Source organism: Leucopleurus acutus (assembly GCF_964270905.1).
Source record: "Leucopleurus acutus genome assembly, chromosome: 5".
Taxonomy (NCBI): Eukaryota; Metazoa; Chordata; class Mammalia; order Artiodactyla; family Delphinidae; genus Leucopleurus; species Leucopleurus acutus.
In genome coordinates this window covers 122,692,409-122,714,783 of record NC_139147.1, presented here as the reverse complement: position 1 = coordinate 122,714,783, position 22,375 = coordinate 122,692,409, and the positions used below count along the sequence as shown (strand labels likewise).

At 48.3% G+C, this 22,375-nt stretch overlaps 1 pseudogene across 1 annotated transcript; it reads right to left on the bottom strand.

Annotated features, from left to right (window-relative positions):
• Nucleotides 1-15,012: 15,012 nt before the first annotated feature.
• Nucleotides 15,013-15,981, bottom strand: LOC309962265 (PDZ and LIM domain protein 1-like; annotated as a pseudogene). The gene has a single exon. The product of its transcript is annotated as a PDZ and LIM domain protein 1-like (transcript).
• Nucleotides 15,982-22,375: the final 6,394 nt, after the last annotated feature.

The following is a 22,375-nucleotide window of genomic DNA, read 5'->3' as shown; positions in this document are numbered from 1 at the left end:
TATCCACCATTATAGCGTCACACAGAGTAGTTTCACTGCTGTAAAAATCTGTGCTCCAGCTATTCATCCCTTCCTCCCTCCTAACCCTTGGCAACCAACGATCTTCCTACTGTCTCCATACTTCTTTGCCTTTTCCAGAGTGTCATATAGTTGGAATCATACTATATGTAGCCTTTTTAGATTGGCTTCTTTCACTTAGTAAGAAACATACATTTAAGTTTCCTCCTCCATGTCTTTTCAAGGCTTGAGAGTTCATTTCTTTTTTTTTTTTTTGCGGTACACGGGCCTCTCACTGTTGTGGCCTCTCCCGTTGCGGAGCTCAGGCTCCGGATGCGCAGGCTCAGCGGCCATGGCTCACGGGCCCAGCCGCTCCGCGGCACGTGGGATCCTCCCGGACCGGGGCACGAACCCGCGTCCCCTGCATTGGCAGGCGGACTCTCAACCACTGCGCCACCAGGGAAGCCCTCCTTACCATCTTTAACAAATGTCAGGAATAATTTTTTAACGTTGTGTTTGTTCGCCCAATAAGCTATTATAGCCATGAAAATGAATGAGCTACAGTTGCATGCAGCAATATGGATGAATCTTGTTGAGTCCAAAGAGCAAGTCCTAGAAAACTACATACAGTATAACATCTTTTAATAAAGTTTAAAAAACAAGTAAAACTAAATAAAATAATGTTTAAGCATATACATATTGTGTATATATATGTGTGTGTGTGTATATATACACACATGCAAAAACACACACACAGTTGACTCTTGGGTTTGAACCACACGAGTCTACTTACACACGGATGGCTTTCAAGAAATATGTCCTATGGTTCTACACAATCTGTGGTTGGTTGAATCCCTGGATGTAGCACCTCGGATACAGAGGGTCAGAGGGCCAACTATAAAGTTATATAAGGATTTTAAACTGCGTGGGGATTGGCACCCCCATTTCCTGGGGTTGTTCAAGGGTCAACTGTATAGATATTTGAAAAGAATACTCTAAGGAAATGATAAATCTTAACAATCAGGAGAGTGGTTTTACGTGATGGGGAGGCAAAATTATGGGCTAGAAAAGGAGCCCATGGGAGACGTAGGTGCCTTGGGTTGGATGGTGGACTCATAGGTGTTTACTATATTATGAATAAATACATAACTATGTAAGGGCCATGCATAGGTTAATGATGATAGTGTGTCATGAACCAAGGAATATGATTAATCCAATTCTCAGCATTGATGTCAGAAGGAAGGGAGGGGGGGTAATGGAGATAGATTTTCTTCCTCCCAACCTTTGTCTTTCCTTCCTTCTGCCGTGACTTCAGTCATTTATTCTATGACTTTTTATTGGCTGTCTACTGCGTACCTGGCCCTAGGTTGGGTGCCAGGAGCATTGAGGTGAAGCAGACACAGTCATGCCCTTAAGAGAGCTGCTGTCTGCTGCGGACGTCTGACAGTTCCCGAAGGGTTTGCGATGTGCTGTGACAGAGGTAAGACAACAAGCTGCTGTTGGGCTCCCTAACCCACCTGTGGCTGCTGGGGAGGGCTGTAGGGCTTAGAGAAATCAGTGAGTTGGAAATGGAGGTGGGAGTGCAAAAGCTGTAAAGAAGAAAAAGACAGCTCAGCCCTGGAAGTGCTCACATCTTGTGGGAGGGGAGGATGGCAAGAAAAGAGGCAGCAGCAACAGTGGAATTGGGGCCCTGAGAGAGGGCACAGGCCAGAGGGCACACACAGGAGGGGGTACACTGAGACTAGGCTTTCAGGAAGGCTTCCTGGAGGAGAGGGCATGCATACAGGCAGAGAATTGGAGTTACCTGGGCAAAGTCTGTGCCAGGGAGAAAGGTCGGTGTGTGTGAAGGCTGGTGTCAGGGAGGAAGCTTGGTTCCCTGGAGTTGCTCAGAGGTGGCCTGGCCCAGAGCAAGGGTGCAGGAAAGTGAGACTAGCACGCAGGAGCCAGATTCAGCTAAGAAGTGGGAAAACCACCCCGTGGGCCATCCTCTGAAGGGGGCGGCAGGGCTGACTTTCACTTTGAGAAGCCAGCTCTAGCTGTGGAGCAGAAGTAAGGAGGCGCTGCAGCAGTTGGGGATAGAGATGGTGGTGAGTGAGCTGTAGAGAGGACCAGAGAGGAGGGCCCCTCATGGGCAGCCCCACACTGCAGGCTGGGCTCAAATGGGGTTTCCTCTGAGGGAGGGCAGAAGATGTGCCGACAGCACACACCAGCCTTCTCCTCCCTGGCATGCATCTCCTCAGAGCAAGCCTCAAGCGCCAGAATTTCTCAGTACTGACGGTTTTCCTCACCTTCTATTAAACTACAGTTGATACTTTTGGAAGACTGAGAAGGAGACCAAGGTTGCTGAAACCTGGTTAGTAGATTCTAAGCCGCTTGGGAGAAGAGGCAAGCAAATGGTGGGGTTCACAGCTTTGCATTACAAACAGAGGTTCTGGACCCCTGACTGTAGCAGCCCCCCAGTGGACCTTCTGCTCTAGGCATGGCTTTGCCTTAGCCCGAGAAATCCCAAGAATGCTGCAGGTCTTCACCTACTGCTCAGAAGTAGAAGAAAAAGACTTACTGAGCAGCTACTATGTATGTAACATGCTACAACACATAACCATACTCAGGAAATCCTTCTGTCCCCATTTTACAGTGAGAAAGCTAAGACCCAAAGAGTCTGAATTGAAATTAAACCCAAAAGCTGCCTGGCCATACCCATGAAATATTGTGTTTTCTTTGGAGTGAGACTGGCTAGTTCTTTGAGGGTTTATTTTTTGAATCAACCTTGGACAGTTAAGAACGTCTTGCATGAGTTATCTATTGCTGCACAAGAAATTACCCCCCAAATGAGCAGCTTAATACAATAAACATTCTTTTACAGTTTCTGTGGTCAGGAATGTGGGCACGGTGTAGCTGAATGTCTCTGATTCAAGGTTTCTCATGAACTTGCAGTCAAGGTGTCAGACAAGGGCTGCAGTCTCATATGAAGGCTCAGCTGGGACTGGGGGGTGAGATCTGCTCCTAAGTTCGCTCACTTAGAAGTTGAAGTGAGTTGTTGGCAGGCCTCTGTCCCCACCACATGGGCCTCTCCACAAGGCTGCTTCCACATATAGCAGCTGGCTTCTCTCAGAGGGCTAATTCAAAAGAAAGTTAGAGAGAGATAGAGAGAATGCTCAAAGTAGAAGCCACAGTCTTTTTATAACCTAATCTTGGATGGGTCATCCATCACTTCCACATTACTATTATTAATTTTTTAACATCTTTATTAGAGTATAATTGCTTTACAATGGTGTGTTAGTTTCTGCTTTATAACAAAGTGAATCAGTTCATCACTTCCACATTATTCTCTTGGTGAGAAGCAAGTCCATGAGGCCAGCCCACACCTAAGCAGAGGGGTTACACAAGGGTGTGAAACCAAGAGGCAGAGACTGCTGGAGACATCTTAGAGGCGGCTTACCTCAATGTGAAGAGTTTTAATAGCCAGGTTATTCTGGTTTCTACCAAAATGACAAATTGCTTCACCTGGTATCCAGGGGCTGGAGTATTTTAGGGCCTGCAGGGACACTTGGGGGGCTCTTGTGGCCACTCCTTTGGGCCTAAGGCATATTTGGAAGGGTCAGTATGGTGAACCTATCTGGAGCCCCCAAGGGAGAGGGAAGTTAGTTTCTCAAATTGTGGCTATTTCTCCTTCCCCATCTTGTCCTTGAAGCTGTTGTCATGTTTCCAGCAAAGAGGGCAAGTGATGGCATCCTCTTCCTCCACCCCGTCAGCCAGATTAGGTTCAGGTGGAGAAGCCACTGAAAGTCTTCTTTCAATTCCCCTTTGCTTCTGTATCTTTTTTCCCCAGATTTTCTTTTCTTGCCCCCCACCTGTGTCCATAGCCCCCTCAGTAACTTGCAGAGTAGGTGCTCCAAGAGTTTCCTAATGGGGGGGATAGAAAGGCCTGCTGTGGAGACCCCCAAAATACAGTAAGTGTGAATGTACATCAGAACTGCCACTCGGGTCAGTTCAAATCACATTTACTCAATGTCTGTTCTGTGCTGGGTACAGGGAATCCAGAGATGTAGAAAATGTATTCTTGTCCTTTGAGGGGCTTCACAGCCTTAGGAGGGAGACACACATACAAACAGGCAACGACAGAACAACAGGATAAGTGCAACAAATACTTGATCAATACACCCTTTGGCCATCCCACCACGGCTACCCTGGTTTATGAGGCATCATCTTTTGCTTGGACTATTTCAGTAGCTTCCAAGCTGATTTATTCCATCCACCCACTCTGCTACTGAGAGATCTTTATAGAATGCAAATCTGACAAAATATTACCCTGCTTGAAGGCCTCAACTAACCTTGGGGGAACGGTCAGACTCTTTGGATGGCTCCCAAGACCCTAGCCACTGTCCATCCCTCCAGCTACATCTTACCTTATTGTTTACATTCCAGTCATACCATAGGCTCTGTGCTGTGATAGGAACCTAGCCAGGTGACCATCCCATCCCTCTGCCTCCAGGAGCTAATTCCAGACTGCCCTTCCCAGTCTGGGAAAGGAGCCCCAGAGCCGCCATCAAAACATTTCTCGCACTAGGTTGGATTGCCTTTGCTTGCCTGTGTCCCAGATGAATGGGCGCTCTGCATCGAGGCTCTTTGGTACCTGGCACAGAGAGGGCTGGGGTCAGACCAAATGACTGTGGAATGAACTGAGGTCAACTCTGGGAGCAGAGACGAAGGCACCCGGACCAGTAACTTTCAATATCCCCAAGGAAGCACTGATGCTACAAGCACTCGCTTGGCCTCCGCTCTGGCCACGCCCTCTTCCTTATCTCTCTGCGCCTGCTGGCAAAGAGGCTGCCCACCTTCAGCGCTGGTAGCAGGCAGAGTAGAGAGACCCACCTACTTGCGCCTTGGGTGGGCGGGGAAGGCTCCGTGAAGCAGGTGCGGTATGAAATTGGACTTTAGAAGATGAGTTGGATCCTGATCTTAAAAAATTAAGTGTAGACACGTGTCTGAGGAAGAGGTTATTAAACCATGCCCTTTCCCTGGCTGCTATTTCCCACATGCATTAGGTAAAGACAGCAAAGCTGCCGAGTGACTGTGTGTGTCCCCTCCAGCTCAGGGGTACCCACCCCGGCGCTCCCGGAGCTCTTGAATGAATAGGGAGGGGCGCGCATGAATGAGTGCGTGAGGGAGGGAGTGCGCGGGCTAGCGGGCTGGTGAATGGCGACCGCGCCGACTCGGCACGGGGACGCGGGCGCGGGCTCCACTTCCCTCTCCCGCCAGCTGGTGGCCTCGGGAAGGTGGCGGCGCCGGCAGCGGCCCGAGCTGGGACGGGCCGGGGCGCGGGATGGTGGGGGAAGGGGCGTTCCCGGCGGCCGCGCCTTCCGCGGCTATTGGATTAGTGGCCTTCAGGGATGAGCTCAGCCGGATCGGCTTTCAGCTGCAGCCTCCGGGCCGGCCGGGAAGGCGGGGAGCGGGCGGCGGCGGAGGAAGAGGGGGAGGCGGCGGCGGCGGCTGCAGCATCCAGAGCTGCCCGCGGCGGCCGACGCGCCCCGCGCACAAAGGCGCCCAGCCCCTGGGGAGGGCGATGAGCGCACCGTAGCCCGGGCCCGGGCCCCAGCTCCAACCACCAGTGCGTGCGCCCAGGGCGCGGGGGAAGTCGCTGGGCGCGCCAGGGGCCAGAGGCCGAGGCGCGGCCCGTGCGCCCCGAGCTCGCGACTCGCCGCCCTCCGGGTCTGGCGCGGAGCTTAGGAACCGCTGGAGCGCGGGCCTTGGCGCGCCCCCGGGATCCGCGCAGAAAGGCGCTTCCCCACTCCCACCCGGCCTCCTGCGCCCTCCCGCCGCGCCGGAGCGCCAACTTCCCAAGAACGCTCCAACTCCAGGCCACCCTGCTGGGCAGAGGGGGCGCTGCTCCTGGGCACGGGCCGTGAGGACGCGCCCCTGGCCCCGGGGAGCCTGCCGGCATCTTCGGGGTCGCTCGGGCGCCCCTGAGTGGGCGGCAGCGGCGGCAGACGCCTCTCCCGGCAGTCCAGGACCTGCCAGCGCTGGCGATTCCTCCAGGGCAGGCGCTTGCCCTCTCTTTTATGGTGAGTATTCTCCATCTTCTGGTGAGGGGCACGCGGGAGCCGAAATCTGGCCGCGCGGACCTCGTGCGGGCCGGCACTCGCCACAGCCGACGCTCCTGGCGTGGGTCCCGTCCAGGTCCTCGGGAATTCCTCTCTGCGGGCTGTGGCAGTCCGACCTGGTTGGTTTGCGCGCAGCCATGGGGCGTTGAGGGCCGGCCCCTGGTGCCATAGGTTCGAAGCCCGCTGCTTTTCTGCGTAATGGAGACACCACAAAAAACTACCCCCTTCCCCCCAGTCACCCTGCCTGGGTTGGGTCCATGATCTGTCATTCACTGGCTGGGTGACCTTGGGCAAGGCGCCAAACCTCGATTTCCTCATCCATAGGATGGGGATGATAATGGTGCCCTTTTAATAGGGCTATTGGTAGGATCTATGGGGTGGTCCTCGTAATGTACGTGGACCTGTGCCTGGCACATAGGAGATACTCGATCGAATGTTAGCCAGCATTATTATTAGCTGTGTGAGCCCAAGCGTGTTATCCAACTTTCCAGAGCTGCAACAGCTCTCTCGTGTATGTATTGGGGACAGTAATTTCCAGGGGTCTGTTCATCTGGGTTGTTGGTGGGGCGTGTTCAGAGCGGTGGAAATCAAGCGCCCGGCACGCAGTGGGCGCTCGTGAACTGGTGGCTGTTATCGTTTACTCTTGACGCTGGATAGTGAGGCTTGTCGCCCTGTCCGGGCGCTGCTTGGGGCCAGTTCCTGGCCTTGCTTGGAGACAAACTTGGCGATGCTTAGGAAGGGAGGGGGTCGCGTGCTTCGTGAGTCACGGGCAGGGGGTGGGGGTGGGGTCTGGGAAGGAGGGAGGAGGCCATAGCTTGGAGCGCGGTGAATGTGTCCGCCCGGGTAGCGCAAGACGCGCCACGGGCTCGGAGCCAGGAGGGGACGCGAGCCCAGGACCTCTCCCTGGCGGGAGAAGCGAGGGGGCGTGGCTGCTCCTGCCTCCCGGATGGCGGAGCGTGGGCTGTTGCGGACTGGAAAAGAGAGGAGGGCACTTCTGGGCCGCCAGCGCTAGGAGGTGGGGGGCTCTGGGCTCTGGAGTAAGGCTTGAGTTCGAATTCCGCCTCCACACCAGCGGTGTGACCTTGGGCAAGTACTCTCATCTCTCCCAGCTCAGTTTCCTCGTCTGCCCCATCCTTCTCCTGGGGGAGTTTGGGGGGTGAAGGTAGGAGTTCTCTCCTCTCTAGGAATCTGAGCCTCCCTCCTCCATGCACCTTCTGTCCCCCTGCAATCGATGAGCATAAATCAGGAAGGCGTGCCTGAGCCTCAGAAAAACGCTATTAAAAGGAGAATCCAGGAACTGCCCGTCCCCCCTTCCAGGAGGTCATCGCACCGAGGGAAGAAGCATCAGCGCACTACGTCTCTCCCCTCTCCTGTCTCTCCCTCTGTTTTCCCACCTTGGTGGCTCTATCCTCCAACAAACTCCTGAAGCCTCTGTCACTGAGGCTGATGGGGGAATCCCTCATCTCCCACACCTTCATTTTTCAAAAAGTGCTACTGATTAATGGAGTTTGTAGAAAGACTGTGTCAGTAGCATGATATGAACATGCTCGACACAAGGGCGTAATCCTCTTGAGATACATACCCTCTGATTGATTCCATTTTTTAAACTTCCTTTAAAAGTACTAATAAAAGGAATTTAAGCCACTTTTGACAAACAGCAAACAAAATTCAACTTGCTGGCCATTCCACTCAAATATCTCTCCAGTCTGTATTTCTGTTTTATTTCAGAGACTGATAAACTGAATTATATAAAAAGAAAATCTACAGGGACATCACCAGAAACAGTTAAAAGACATATGACAAAGACATATGACAAACTGGGGAGAGAATTGTCACTCCTGTCACAAAGGGCTCATCTCTTTAATGTGTAAAAATGTTCTCAAGTCAAGAAGAAAAAGGGCAAAAACAGACAAAGACCATTAACAGTTCACATGCACAAAATAAAATTGAAATAGCAAACATAAGACAAGCTGCCCTACCTCACTCAGTAAGAAAAATGTAAGTTAAAACTGCAATAAGATACAATTTTTCACATATCAGATTAGCAAATAATAATAATTTATCAGAAACACCTTTTAAAAGTATAAAATAGATCAAATCTCTCCCAGTCTTAGAACGTCCTCGAGGTTGCCAGGGTGTAAAATCTAGGTGCCCCCAGGGCCCTCCGGGTCTGGTTACTGCTCCCTTCACCCCTTTCTCACTGTTTGCCTCTCTCATTACCCTCCACCCCCTGGCCTTTTTGGTTTTGCTCCAACACTCCAAGGACTTTTTCCCTTGGCTTTTTTAAGACTGGCTCTTTCTCCTTGTTTAGACAGGCCTGTCCTTGGGAGGCTTCGCTTCTACCCCAGAAAGTGGCCAAGACCTGGGCCAGTGCAGCGTTCCCCATCCGTCTGGGAAAAGACCTAGTGCCATTCACCATATGGGGGCTAATTGATTCTCCCCGAGTTGCCTGACCTGTTGTAACATTGCCAGGTTCTTGAAAGGCCCCTTCTCTGTTGGTACAGGAATGAAGGGTCTCAGGCAGCCCAGCAGGTAGAACAGGCCACTCGGTGGAGAAAATCAGGGGGTGTGAAGGTACCTGGAGCAAAGCTACCAGAAGTCTCTGCCTGAGTCAATTAAAAAAATAAGTACATAAATACATGCACTTAACGTATGTGAACATAACCAAACATACTTGGCAAGAAAGATCAACAACAAAAAAATTAAATAAAACAGCAACACATTTTATTTTGTTATTATTATTATTTTTTGGCCATGCCGCGCGGCATGTGGGATCTTAGTTCCCCGACCAGGGAACGAACCCATGCCCCCTGCAGTGGAAGTGCAGAGTCTTAACCACTGGACCATCAGGGAAGTCCCCACTTTAAATAAAATATTTTAAATAAAACGTGGTCCCTAAATAAGTCTCACTGGCTGTATCGGTTCTGAAGCTGGAGGAAAAACAGTTGTCTGTGCTGAACCCCTTGGGAAAGAGGATGGTAGGCCCAAATTGGGTATCATGAACCTTCTTCAGAAGAACTTTCCAGGGCGGTGTTGATTGCATGTGATTTTTTGCTACACATATTGAGTTAACCCCCATTTAAAATGCTATGAAAGAAAAATGAAAGAAAAGTTACGCAAGAAAAATGTTTGTTGTTAAAAATGCAGACTATACAAGAGGTGTGGAGTGGAAGTTTCTTCTTCAGTCTGCGAAGTGCTTTCTAATGCAGACCGAGGTAGCAGATGCCCGTATGGTGCTGGTAGGAGATAGAGGCTGGCTGGGTGCTGGGCTCGCCAGCAAGAAATGTAGCACGGGGTGCAGAAGACAGCTGTGGATGCAGGACGAGGCCGAAGGGAGAGGGAGGGACACCACAGAGGGTGCCCGGTCCCGCTTGCGGGTGGGAGGAGAATGAATGACTGTCAGCTAGGCAAGGGAAGGTGGGAAGGCCCCCGGAGGCCAAGGTATGGGCAGGATGTGGTCTCTCAGGAGAGTCTGCTATGACTGGTCTGATGGGGGCCGTGCTGGGAGACTAGGCGTGGGAGAAGTAAGCAAGAACAGATCTTAAGGACTCTTACATGCCAAGCTAAGGGGTGCGGCTTCTCCCTGGAGAAGCCACCTGGAGAGTTGAACAAAAGGTGTGTGTGTGCCTTGGTCAGATTTACCCTGTGGCAGCATGGAGGGTGGCTTGGGAGCCACAGACTGGAGTCAGGGAGCCCCACTGGGAGGCCATTTAGTAATCCAGGCAAGATCTGAATTGAGGGAGAGCTGAAGGCATTGAGGGAGACCGGGAGACAGGGGGAATCCATGGCAGAAATGGGGACGAGAGAAGAACCTGGTTTGCCGGAGAGGGAAGAGGCTGCTTTCAGTCCTGGGCATGTAGATTCTGAGGTGCCAGTGGCCCCCGAAACCCCAGGTCTGATATCTAGAGTGGGTGGGCGTGTCCTAGGGGAAAGAGACCAGCTGGCTTTACAAGGTCTTTTGAAGGAGCCCCTAGTCTGGTGTGGCCAGAGGCCTTGGGATAGGTGGGTCTGGTGCTGGGGAGAGAAAGCGGGGCTGGAGACTCAGTTTGGGAGGATCCACAGAGGGCTGGAACTGCCAGTCGTAAGAGAAGATGCATGCGGAGAGGGCGCAGCAGACACTGAAGATGCGGCAGTGGGTGTGCCCCATTTATGAGGCCAGCCAGGTGGACCTCAGGGCCGAGAGGTGGCAGGAGACTGCCCCGAGCTCTACACCTCCATGTGCTGGTGTGTGCAGAGGGAGAGGCCCAGAGCAGTTCCCAAGTACCCCACCTGGCTTTCAGTGCTGTGAAAAGTCACTTATGAGTGAGCCTGGAGCTCTGACTTCTCCAGAAACTCGTGGGGCTGAGTCCACAGAGACCTCTCACCTGTCAGCCACATTCTGTGAGATGCACATGTCACACAGATTGCCGCAGGTCACACAGATTCCCGGGGCCAGAGTGGCTCTCTGCTCCCTGGGGCTCCCTCCCTCTCTTCTCTCTCTCAGGGTCTCCCTGTCTCCCCACTTCCTCTCCATCCCCTCTTCGTCTCCAACAATGCCCCCCCACCCCATTTTCTCAAAAGTGCTCCCAGAGACAGCTGAAGCTTAACAGAGGGACCTTCAGAAATCCCAGCAGGTTCCTACTATGATCTCCTAGACCAAGCCTGAGTTTCCCTTTTCATTCAGGCATCCCGAGTTTTCAGACAACCAGTTATACTAAGTGGGCAAAGTTCGGCTCATGAGATAAATTATGGGCCAGACATGAAGATCATTGTGTTTTCGTCATAGAAGTTGATCCAAGAGCGTCCCATTATGCAGCACCCACCCTGTCCCCTTTCTCCTAGCTCTGCTCCAGCCTGAGCCATGCTGGGTCTCACAGAGGCCAGCTGTCCTACAGAACTTTACCCACGTGTGCTTAGGGCACAGGGGCAGCTGGAGCGATGACCAGACCCGCCAGGAATGCACGTGGAAATAGGGCATCTGGCCTTCCTGCCTTGGAGGTTTGTCTCTTTCAAATGACCTGGCAGGGCACGCTGGCTTGGTCACCGCCCGGCAAACCTCCTTCATCCCATCCCCTGCGTTCCTTGCTGGCTGACAGCCTGAGCTTCCGCCCTGGGGGCTCCCGGCTCGGTCACCCATGGGAAGATTCCCATGGAAACCCCACAAGAAGGAGAGGCACGGGGAAACCTCATTGATTCACAGTCCGGGAAGATGGGTGTGAGATGGTTCCACCTGGAGCTGCACAGATGGCTCTCCTGGGAAGAAAGGGCCTGCCCAGCCCAGTGTCGCATGAGCTCCATGCACGTGTACAGAGAGAAAAGTTAATGGACGCCTGTGAATGAAAGCTTGGAGGTTCTTTAGCTCATTCACCCTTGGGAGGTTCATTCTGAATCAGCATCTTTTAATAGAATAGCCTCTCTACTTAATATTTGTACTAAGAAAATCTTAGAAACATCCCAGCCTAACCAGGTCCAAGTGGGTACCGTTGGCACCATTGCACAGAGGTGAAAATTGAGGGCTGAAAATGTAAACGGCTTGCCGGAGCCCGGGGCGCTCCGCTCTCCCAGTCATGCCTCGGTGGAGGTTCTTTCTAAAGTGGCAGGTTGCTTTTATTTCTTTGCTCGTGCTTGTGCATCCACCATTTTCTCTGAGCCAGAGCCCTGCAGAGTCCTGGGGACTCCGGTGAGGAGACCCAGCCCCTGCTCTTGCATTGTCTCCCGTCTGGTGGGAGGGAGGCAGCTGAGGAGACGTTAGGGCCCCTCGTGATAAGTCTGTGATGGAGACAGGTGCAGGGGCTCTGAGGGCACGGGATGGGGAGCTCCCCAGGGGCACTGATACCCGAGTAGAATGAATTGCCCAGGTGTGTGTATGTGGAGGGGCATGCAAGGGAGGGGGAAGGGGTGAAGGCAGCAGAGGATCAGGACACGCAGGTTAGTGGGGACGCCATGAAGGGCTTCACAGAGGGAGGTGGGTCAGGGAAGCATCAGGGAGCATTTGGGGAGGGTTAGGGTTAGGAGTTTGTACTTTATCCTGAAAGCTCTGGAGAACCTGTGGAGGATTTTAAGCAGGGAGCGTGAATTAGATCAGCTTTGCATTTTTACAAGTGGTGTCGTATATATTTGAAACCAATATGCAGTCTATTATAGGAATTCAAGTGGTATCAAAGTGCACTGCTTTTTACAGTCCTTGTCATTATTCAGACCTGTCACTGGGTCTGACCCCTTTGGCGTGAGCTCTCTCAGGAGGGAAGTGATTGCGTCTTACACTTTCCTGTAGCCTCAGATCCCCAGGGAGGCATCGTTCCTGCTGGTTAAATGAAGGAATGAAATCCGCCCCCAACCCCTACCCCAGCAAGTCCAAAGCCATAGGCCACATTGAGGGGAGGGCATTTAACCCAGTCATTATCAGTCCTGCGGCAGTCCTGTCTCCCAGCAGACCCCATGCCCGGCTGAGTCCAGCAGACAAGACTTCGAGAATGGGATTTTGGGTCCTGGGCCTCTGAAGACTGAGCGCCACACCTTGCAAACCGTTGAGGCTCCGTAAGAAGTGCGACACCCACGCTTCGCGTCTCCTCATTTCCCCGGTCAGGTTGCAATACCCGCCAGGGTCCCGGGAAGGGCAATTGGCAATCTGAGTTTTTGTTTTCTTGCGCAGCCATCACTGAAGCCCTGGGGCGGATCCTTCCGGATAATGTCATTAAGCATCCCCATCCAAACATGGCCTAAGAAATTAAGTTTGGTTTGAGGAAATGTGATGGAGGCATCGTTCAGTATGCTGTCTGCTTGCTGGGTTGAGAGACAGTGTTATTCCTACCAGGAACTTAGACTCTGTGGTATCTCCTCTGTGCCTGGCCCGGCGCCACGAGCTATGGTGGAGACAAGAGGAGAAAGGTGACCAGTACCCGCTTCCTCTGTCTGGAGAGAGAGGGCAGGGGCTGAGCCTGACTTGGCCACTGCTGCGTGTCCCTAGCTCTCAGCCTCACAGAGCCTGGCACATGACAGCCATCCACCAAGTGTTTGTTGAAAGAATAAATGAGGCTGGGAGCAGGAAGGCTGCACAGCAGTGTATAACAAGGGGCAGACTGGATACAGCCCAGGGTCAGCGGCTCAGAGGCAGTGACTGTGTTAATGGAGAACGAGGCCCCGTGCTCTCATCTCCTGACTCCAGCCCCGGCCCTTTCCCTGCTGAAGCCTCTAGAGAGAGCAGAACGTGAGAACTTGCTGAAGCCCAGAATCTCCTCTTCACACCCATACATGTATTCTTCCCTGTCTTCCAAAGCACGGTGCTTGTTTGTATATGTGCTAGGTGGGGTTGGATGGGAGTTGGTGAAGAAGCCCAGGGGAGAGCTTCCTGTCCCCAGAGGAATGCCCCTCAAGGTAGAAAAACACGGATCAGTGGACCAGAAAGTCGTGGCTGGCTCAGGGGTGACAGAAGTGTGGGGCAGGCACCTAGAGGCCCTGGGGGGATCAGGGCAGGCTTCCTGGAGGAGGTGGGGCTCTCAGGCTGGATTGGGGAGGTGAGGAAGGAAGGACTGGGGGTCCCAACTGCCTGGACAAAGACATGAAGATAGACCTGTGACCCCGGTTTAGGAGTTGGGAATCTGCATTAGTAACTTCCTGTCTCCCAGCTCTGGCTTCTGATCCTGACCACTGCCTTTGACAGGTTCCATGGGGAATAAAACCGAGTTACTTAGCCCGTCTTTTATTCATTTGTTAGTTCAGTCACAGCTACAGGAGACCGTAGGAGCTGGACCTTCTCTGGGGCGAGGACTGCAGAGGCAACATCCCAGCTGGGTGCAGGGGAGGTACGGGCAGAGTAGATCTGGCTGGAAGCTGGGGACCCCATGAAAAAGTTGTAGCCCCCTATTGTGAGCATTTACCTTAATCTCCACATTTTGGTTCTATGAACCACCCTGCCCTTTGCTTCTGTAGCTGAATCCTAGTGCACGCCCTGGTGTTTCTTTAGGATGCATTCAGGTGGTGAAATGGCAATGTCGCAGGGCATACACAGTTTAAAGGAGCACTTAACATTTACTGGGTGCCTCCCAGGTGCCCTGTGCCATTTCAGACTTTACAGATGTCTCCCTGATCCTTGCAAAGACAGGCAAGCTTAGCACATAGAGCACTTTTCAGATGAGTCTCAGAGAGGGTAAGCCCTTGCCAGGGCCCAATGGACAGGAAGGGATTCAAACCCTGCCCTTCGTTATATTGTGCTGTCACTAATTTTCCTTAGTGGATGGCCATTAATGGACATGAGCACTTCACTCTGGGTCCTGTCTTGGGGGGAGTAGCAAAGGGCTGCTGTGTGTCCACTCCACCATCGCCAGGGTGGGCAGCTTCTGAGGCCCCCGCCTGCCACTGATGGGGCAGAGGCCTCGAGGCCAGCAAGGAAAGCACCGTGCCCTCCATGACCCAGCATGGTCTCCTCTGGGGCTGCTGCTTGGCCGCTGCTTTCAAATCTGTTAAAGGTGTCTTTCAACAGCTCCAAAGTTGGCACGGTGTGCACAAGGATAAAGCAATTTCCCTAAGAAATGTCCCGTGTGGGCCACAGAGCTGCCTACAGTCGGCACCGTGAGAGGCCCTGTTCTGTTTTTTGATTAGATCTTTTTTTTTTGTTTTGAAGTCTATTAATTTATTGAGTAAAAAAATCATTGTCAGACATATTAAATTCAGTTTGGTTCAAATTTAGCTGATGTCCATTTGCAGCAGAGATGAATGGAGGAGAAGACACAGTGATGCTGGTAACGGGACCCTGAACAAAACCATCTTCCGTTAATTACAAAAGCGGGCATCACGCAGCCAGCGTGAGTCAGTTAGCTAACGAGCAGGGATAAAACCAAAGTAAGCGAGAACTTTCAAGAAAAGAGGGGCCAGAGCTTTCAGAGGACAAGATGCAGCAGGGGCTCGCTGGAGAAGTGTTGGGTGCAGGGCTGCCTGCTCACTTAGGGAACACAGTGATCACATCATAGCCCTCGGGTGGAGTGACCCGCTCCCGGGTGTGCTTTTCACAGTAGATCTGATCCTCCACAAAGAAATGGCCCTTCTGTTTCAGGTTGTTGCCACAGTCGGTGCACACATAACACTCAGGGTGGCGGTGACGGTCCCGCCGCTTCACAAACATGCCGACAGTGCTGGTGCCACATTTGTCACACATGGGCAGCTTCTGGGCATTTCCAATCTATGCAGCCACTTTGGTGACTGGAGCCTTAACTCTCCTGAATCCTGAGGGACGGTGGGCATCCCCTCTCTCCTCAGACTCCAGGATTTCCTGCAAAACCAGGAGTGAAGCGGACTGTTTTGGAGGCTCATTTAACTCTCGTTTCTCCTGCGGCATCTTGTAAACTTCAGATTCTTTATCAATGACGAGTCCGCTTGGAAGCTGAGAATGGTCTAACGCTCTGCCATTCGTCTCCTGCCCACTGGCTGCCGTCTTTGACTCCAAGGCACTGTTGAAGTTGGAGATGTTTTCAGAGGAGTAGAGGCCAGCTGGGTTGTTGTACTGGTTTGTGATGACCCTGGAGCAGAAGTGGAGGCAGGTGAGGCGGTAAGGGGCAGGGCGCTCTGGTTGTGGGTGCTTCCTATGTGTAGGACCTCTTGCGGTTCAGAGGCTAAATTCATCTTGTATGGATAATGTTTCCCTTCCTCTGTCACCAGAAGAGACCAGATTTTCTGTTCAGATCTGGTTACTGTGAGAGTCAAGTTGTCTGTGCAGCCCTTGATTTTCTCCTGAGCTTCCAAGTGCGTCGATGGCTGTGATTACATCTCCAGCACATAATAAATTAGCTATAGCAGCCTTGCTTCCGGGAGTGACCCGGGAGATGGTGAGAGGCTGCTCGAAGTCCTTGCCCCCCACAAGGCAGAAGCCCCACGGTCCCGGGCCCTGGAGGACTAGTTGCTGGGTGGTCATGGCGCGGTGACGGCGGGTGGCGACTCCAGGGGACAGATGGGGCAGGACGCGGAGTGGCGCGTTGGGCTCCCCGACAGCTGTGCTGATTAGATCTTTCATTTTTCTATTTTATTATGCTTAATTTGTATATTTTCACTCTTTTTCATTTACTGATATAAGTACACCAGCCATGACTTCCTCTGGGCTCTACCTGAATGGGATCCCACAGGTTCCAATATATGGAATGTTTTTTGATATTCTTGTTTTCTAGATACTGTACAATTTCTATATAGGTCTCTTTTTTGATCCGAGTTGTTTAAAAGAGAGTTTTCAAAAACGTCCAGGTGGTAGGATTTTGTGATCCATAACTTTGTGATTAATTTCTAGTTTTTCTTCTGTGTTACCAGGTTCTGTATTATGTCTGCTTTTTTGGTGAGGTTTTATTTGTGGCCTAATATATGGACAATTTTTAGAAATACGTATACATCAATTAAATGTCATTACTTATGCAATTTTGGTTTTTCTATGTCTTTACTTAATTTGGTCCATTGATCTGTCATGAGCTGAAAGAGGTGAATTAAAATCATCTGCCTCTACTGTGTATCTGTCTGACCTTTCTTGTATTTCCTGTAGCTTTTGCTTTGAATTTTGGTGCTGTTATTTGGTGTGTTCAATCTTCAATTGTGGATTATATTCTTTATTGTTATAAAGTGTTCTTTGTCTCACTTAATATCGTTTGCCCTGAATTCAGCCTTACTTGCCTCATATTAAGGTTACTGTACCTGCTTAGTTTGATGTAGCCCTTACTTGATATATATTTACCTTAACTATTTTTCAACATTGTTCAATTACTTTGCTTTGGGAATATCTCTTAAATAGGCCATACGGTGGGAGTTTTGTCTTGTTCCCCAACCTTACAATCTTTTCTTTTTAGTAGTTCACTATGGCCAATCATTAACATAGCTAGTATTTTTTTTTTTTGCGATACGCGGGCCTCTCACTGTTGTGGCTTCTCCTGTTGCGGAGCACATGCTCCGGACGCGCAGGCTCAGCGGCCACGGCTCATGGGCCCAGCCGCTCCGCAGCATGTGGGATCCTCCCGGACCGGGGCACGAACCCGTGTCCCCTGCATCGGCAGGCAGACTCCCAACCACTGCGCCACCAGGGAAGCCCCATAGCTAGTATTTTGGTCATAATTTTACTATCATATTTTATGTCTCTGTGTTTTTGTTCCTATTGCTTCTTTTTTTTTATTAATTTTAAAATTTTATTTTATCTATTTTTTTATACAGCAGGTTCTTATTAGTCATCAATTTTGTACACATTAGTGTATACATGTCAATCCCAATCTCGCAATTCATCACACTCCCCCCACCCCCCCGCCGCTTTCCCCCCTTGGTGTCCATATGTTTGTTCTCTACATCTGTGTCTCTATTTCTGCCCTGCAAACCGGTTCACCTGTATCATTTTTCTAGGTTCCACACACATGCATTAATATACGATATTTGCTTTTCTCTTTCTGACTTACTTCACTCTGTATGACAGTCTCTAGATCCATCCACGTCTCAACAAATGACCCAATTTCGTTCCTTTTTATGGCTGAGTAATATTCCATTGTATACATGTACCACAACTTTTTTATCCATTCGTCTGTCGATGGGCATTTAGGTTGTTTCCATGACCTGGCTATTGTAAATAGTGCTGCAATGAACATTGGTGTGCATATGTCTTTTTTTTTTTGGGGGGGGTACGTGGGCCTCTCACTGTTGTGGCCTCTCCCGTTGCAGACCACAGGCTCCGGACGTGCAGGCTCAGCAGCCATGGCTCACGGGCCCAGCGCTCTGCGGCATGTGGGATCTTCCCAGTCCAGGGCACAAACCTGTGTCCCCTGCATAGGCAGATGGACTCTCAACCACTGCGCCACCAGGGAAGCCCCTCATGTGTCTTTTTGAATTATGGTTTTCTCTGGGTATATGCCCAGTAGTGGGATTGCTGGGTCATATGGTAATTCTATTTTTAGTTTTTTAAGGAACCTCCATAATGTTCTCCATAGTGGCTGCACCAATTTACATTCCCACCAACAGTGCAAGAGGGTTCCCTTTTCTCCACACCCTCTCCAGCATTTGTTGTTTGTAGATTTTCTGATGATGCCCATTCTAGCTGGTGTGAGGGGATACCTCATTGTAGTTTTGATTTACATTTCTCTAATAATTAGTGAGGTTGAGCAGCTTTTCATGTGCTTCTTGGCCATCTGTATGTCTTCTTTGGAGAAATGTCTATTTAGGTCTTCTGCCCATTTTTGGATTGGGTGGTTTGTTTCTTTAATATTGAGCTGCATGAGCTGTTTATATATTTTGGAGTTTAATTCTTTGTCCGTTGACTCGTTTGCAAATATTTTCTCCGATTCTGAGGGTTGTCTTTTTGTCTTGTCTATGGTCTCCTTTGCTGTTCAAAAGCTTTTAAGTTTCATTAGGTCCCATTTGTTTATTTTTGTTTTTATTTCCATTACTCTAGGAGATGGATCAAAAAAGATCTTGCTGTGATTTATGTCAAAGAGTGTTCTTCCTATGTTTTCATCTAAGAGTTTTATAGTGTCCGGTCTTAAATTTAGGTCTTGAATCCATTTTGAGTTTATTTTTGTGTATGGTGTTAGGGAGTGTTCTAATTTTATTCTTTTACATGTAGCTGTCCAGTTTTCCCAGCACCACTTATTGAAGAGACTGTCTTTTCTCCATTGTATATCCTGGCCTCCTTTGTCATCGATTAATTGACCATAGGTATGTGGGTTTATCTCTGGGCTTTCTATCTTGTTCCATTGATCTATGTTTCTGTTTTTGTGCCAGTACCATATTGTCTTGATTACTGTAGCTTTGTAGTATAGTCTGAAGTCAGGGAGTCTGATTCCTCCAGCTCCGTTTTTTTCCCTCAAGACTGCTTTGGCTATTCAGGGTCTTTTGTGTCTTCATACAAATTTTAAGATGGTCGTTCTAGTTCCGTAAAAAATGCCATTGGTAATTTGATAAGGATTGCACTGAATCTGTAGATTGCTTTGGGTAGTATAGTCATTTTCACAATATTGATTTTTCCAATCCAAGAACCTGGTATATCTCTCCATCTGTTGGTATCATCTTTAATTTCTTTCATCGGTGTCTTATAGTTTTCTGCATACAGGTCTTTTGTCTCCCTAGGTAGGTTTATTCCTAGGTATTTTATTCTCTTTGTTGCAATGGTAAATGGGAGTGTTTCCTTAATTTCTCTTTAAGATTTTTCATCATTAGTGTATAGGAATGCAAGAGATTTCTGTGCATTAATTTTGTATCCTGCTACTTTACCAAATTCATTGATTAGCTCTAGTAGTTTTTTTGGTGGCATTTTTAGGATTCTCTATGTATAGTATCATGTCATCTGCAAACAGTGACAGTTTTACTTCTTCCTTTCCAATTTGTATTCCTTTTAATTCTTTTGCTTCTCTGATTGCCGTGGCTAAAACTTCCAAAACTATGTTGAATAATAGTGGTGAGAGTGGACATCTTTGTCTTGTTCCTGATCTTAGAGGGAATGCTTTCAGTTTTTCACCATTGAGAATGATGTTTGCTGTGGGTTTGTTGTATATGGCCTTTATTATGTTGAGGTAGGTTCCCTCTATGCCCACTTTCTGGAGAGTTTTTATCATAAATGGGTGTTGAATTTTGTCAAAAGCTTTTTCTGCATCTATTGAGATGATCGTTTGGTTTTTCTTCTTCAGTTTGTTAATATGGTGCATCACATTGATTGATTTGCATACATTGAAGAATCCTTGCATCCCTGAGATAAATCCCACTTGATCATGGTGTATGATTCTTTTAAAGTGTTGTTGGATTCTGTTTGCTAATATTTTGTTAAGGATTTTTGCATCTATATTCATCAGTGATATTGGTCTGTAATTTTCTTTTTTTGTAGTATCTTTGTCTGGTTTTGGTATCAGGGTGATGGTGGCCTCATAGAATGAGTTTGGGAGTGTTCCTTCCTTTGCAATATTTTGGAAGCATTTGCGAAGGATGGGTTTTAGATCTTCTCTAAATGTTTGATAGAATTCACCTGTGAAGCCATCTGGTCCTGGAATTTTGTTTGTTGGAAGATTTTTAATCACAGTTTCAATTTCATTACTTGTGATTGGTCTGTTCATATTTTCTCTTTCTTCCTGGTTCAGTTTTGGAAGGTTATACCTTTCTAAGAATTTGTCCATTTCTTCCAGGTTGTCCATTTTATTGGCATAGAGTTGCTTGTAGTAGTCTCTTAGGATGCTTTGTATTTCTGCGGTGTCTGTTGTAACTTCTCCTGTTTCATTTCTAATTTTATTGATTTGAGTCCTCTCCCTCTTTTTCTTGATGGGTCTGGCTAATGATTTGTCAATTTTGTTTATCTTCTCAAAGAACCAGCTTTTAGTTTTATTGATCTATGCTATTGTTTCCTTTGTTTCTATTTCATTTATTTCTGCTCTGATCTTTATGATTTCTTTCCTTCTGCTAACTTTGGGTTTTGTTTGTTCTTCTTTCTCTAGTTCCTTTAGGTGTAAGGTTAGATTGTTTATTTGAGATTTTTCTTGTTTCTTGAGGTAGGCTTGTATAGCTATAAACTTCCCTCTTAAAACTGCTTTTGCTGCATCCCATAGGTTTGGATCATCGTGTTTTCATTGCCATTTGTCTCTAGGTATTTCTTGATTTCCTCTTTGATTTCTTCAGCGACCTCTTGGTTATTTAGTAACGTATTGTTTCGCCTCCATGTTTTTGTGTTTTTTACTTTTTTTTCCCTGTAATTTATTTTTAATCTCATAACGTTGTGGTCAAAAAAGATGCTTGATATGATTTCAATTTTCTCAAATTTACTGAGGCTTTATTTGTGACCCAAGATGTGATGTATCCTGGAGAATGTTCCATTCGCACTTGAGAAGAAAGTGTAAACTGCTGTTTTTGGATGGAATGTCCTATAAATATCAATTAAATCTATCTGGTCTATTGTGTCATTTAAAGCTTCTGTTTCCTTATTTATTTTCATTTTGGATGATCTGTCCATTGGTGTATGTGAGGTGTTAAAGTCCCCCACTAGTATAGTGTTACTGTCGATTTACTCTTTTAGAGCTGTTAGCAGTTGCCTTATGTATTGAGGTGCTCCTATGTTGGGTGCATATATATTTATAATTGTTATATCTTCTTCTTGGTTTGATTCCTTGATCATTATGTAGTGTCCTTCCTTGTCTCTTGTAACATTCTTTATTTTAAAGTCTATTTTATCTGATAGGAGTATTGCTACTCCAGCTTTCTTTTGATTTGCATTTGCATGGAATATCTTTTTCCATCCCCTCACTTTCAGTCTGTATGTGTCCCTACATCTGAAGTGGGTCCCTTGTAGACAGCATGTATATGGGTCTTGTTTTTGTATCCATTCAGCAAGCTTGTGTCTTTTGGTTGGAGCATTTAGTCCATTCACGTTTAAGGTAATTATCGATATGTATGTTCCTATGACCATTTTCTTAATTGTTTTGGGTTTGTTTTTGTAGGTCCTTTTCTTTTCTTGTGTTTCCCACTTAGAGAAGTTCCTTTAGCATTTGTTATAGAGCTGGTTTGGTGGTGCTGCATTCTCTTAGCTTTTGCTTGTCTGTGAAGCTTTTGATTTCTCCATCGAATCTGAATGAGATCCTTGCTGGGTAGAGTAATCTTGGTTGTAGGTTCTTCCCTTTCATCATTTTAAGTATATTGTGCCACTCCCTTCTGGCTTATAGAGTTTCTGCTGAGAAATCAGCTGTTAACCCTATGGGAGTTCCCTTGTATGTTATTTGTCATTTTTCCCATGCTGCTTTCAATAATTTTTCTTTGTCTTTAATTTTTGCCAATTTGATTACTATGTGTCGTGGCGTGTTTCTCCTTGGGTTTATCCTGTATGGGGCTTGCTGTGCTTCCTGGACTTGGGTGGCTATTTCCTTTCCCATGTTAGGGAAGTTTTCAACTATAATCTCTTCAAATATTTTCTCGGGTCCTTTCTCTCTCTCTTCTCCTTCTGGGACCCCTATAATGCGAATGTTGTTGCATTTAATGTTGTCCCAGAGGTCTCTTAGGCTGTCTTCATTTCTTTGCATTCTTTTTTCTTTACTCTGTTCCACAGCCGTGAATTCCACCATTCTGTCTTCCAGGTCACTTATCCGTTCTTCTGCCTCAGTTATTCTGCTATTGATTCCTTCTAGTGTAGTTTTCATTTCAGTTATTGTATTGTTCATCTCTGTTTGTTCTTTAATTCTTCTAGGTCTTTGTTAAACATTTCTTGCATCTTCTTGATCTTTGCCTCCATTCTTTTTCCAAGGTCCTGGATTATCTTCACTATCATTATTCTGAATTCTTTTTCTGGAAGGTTGCCTATCTCCACTTCATTTAGTTGTTTTTCT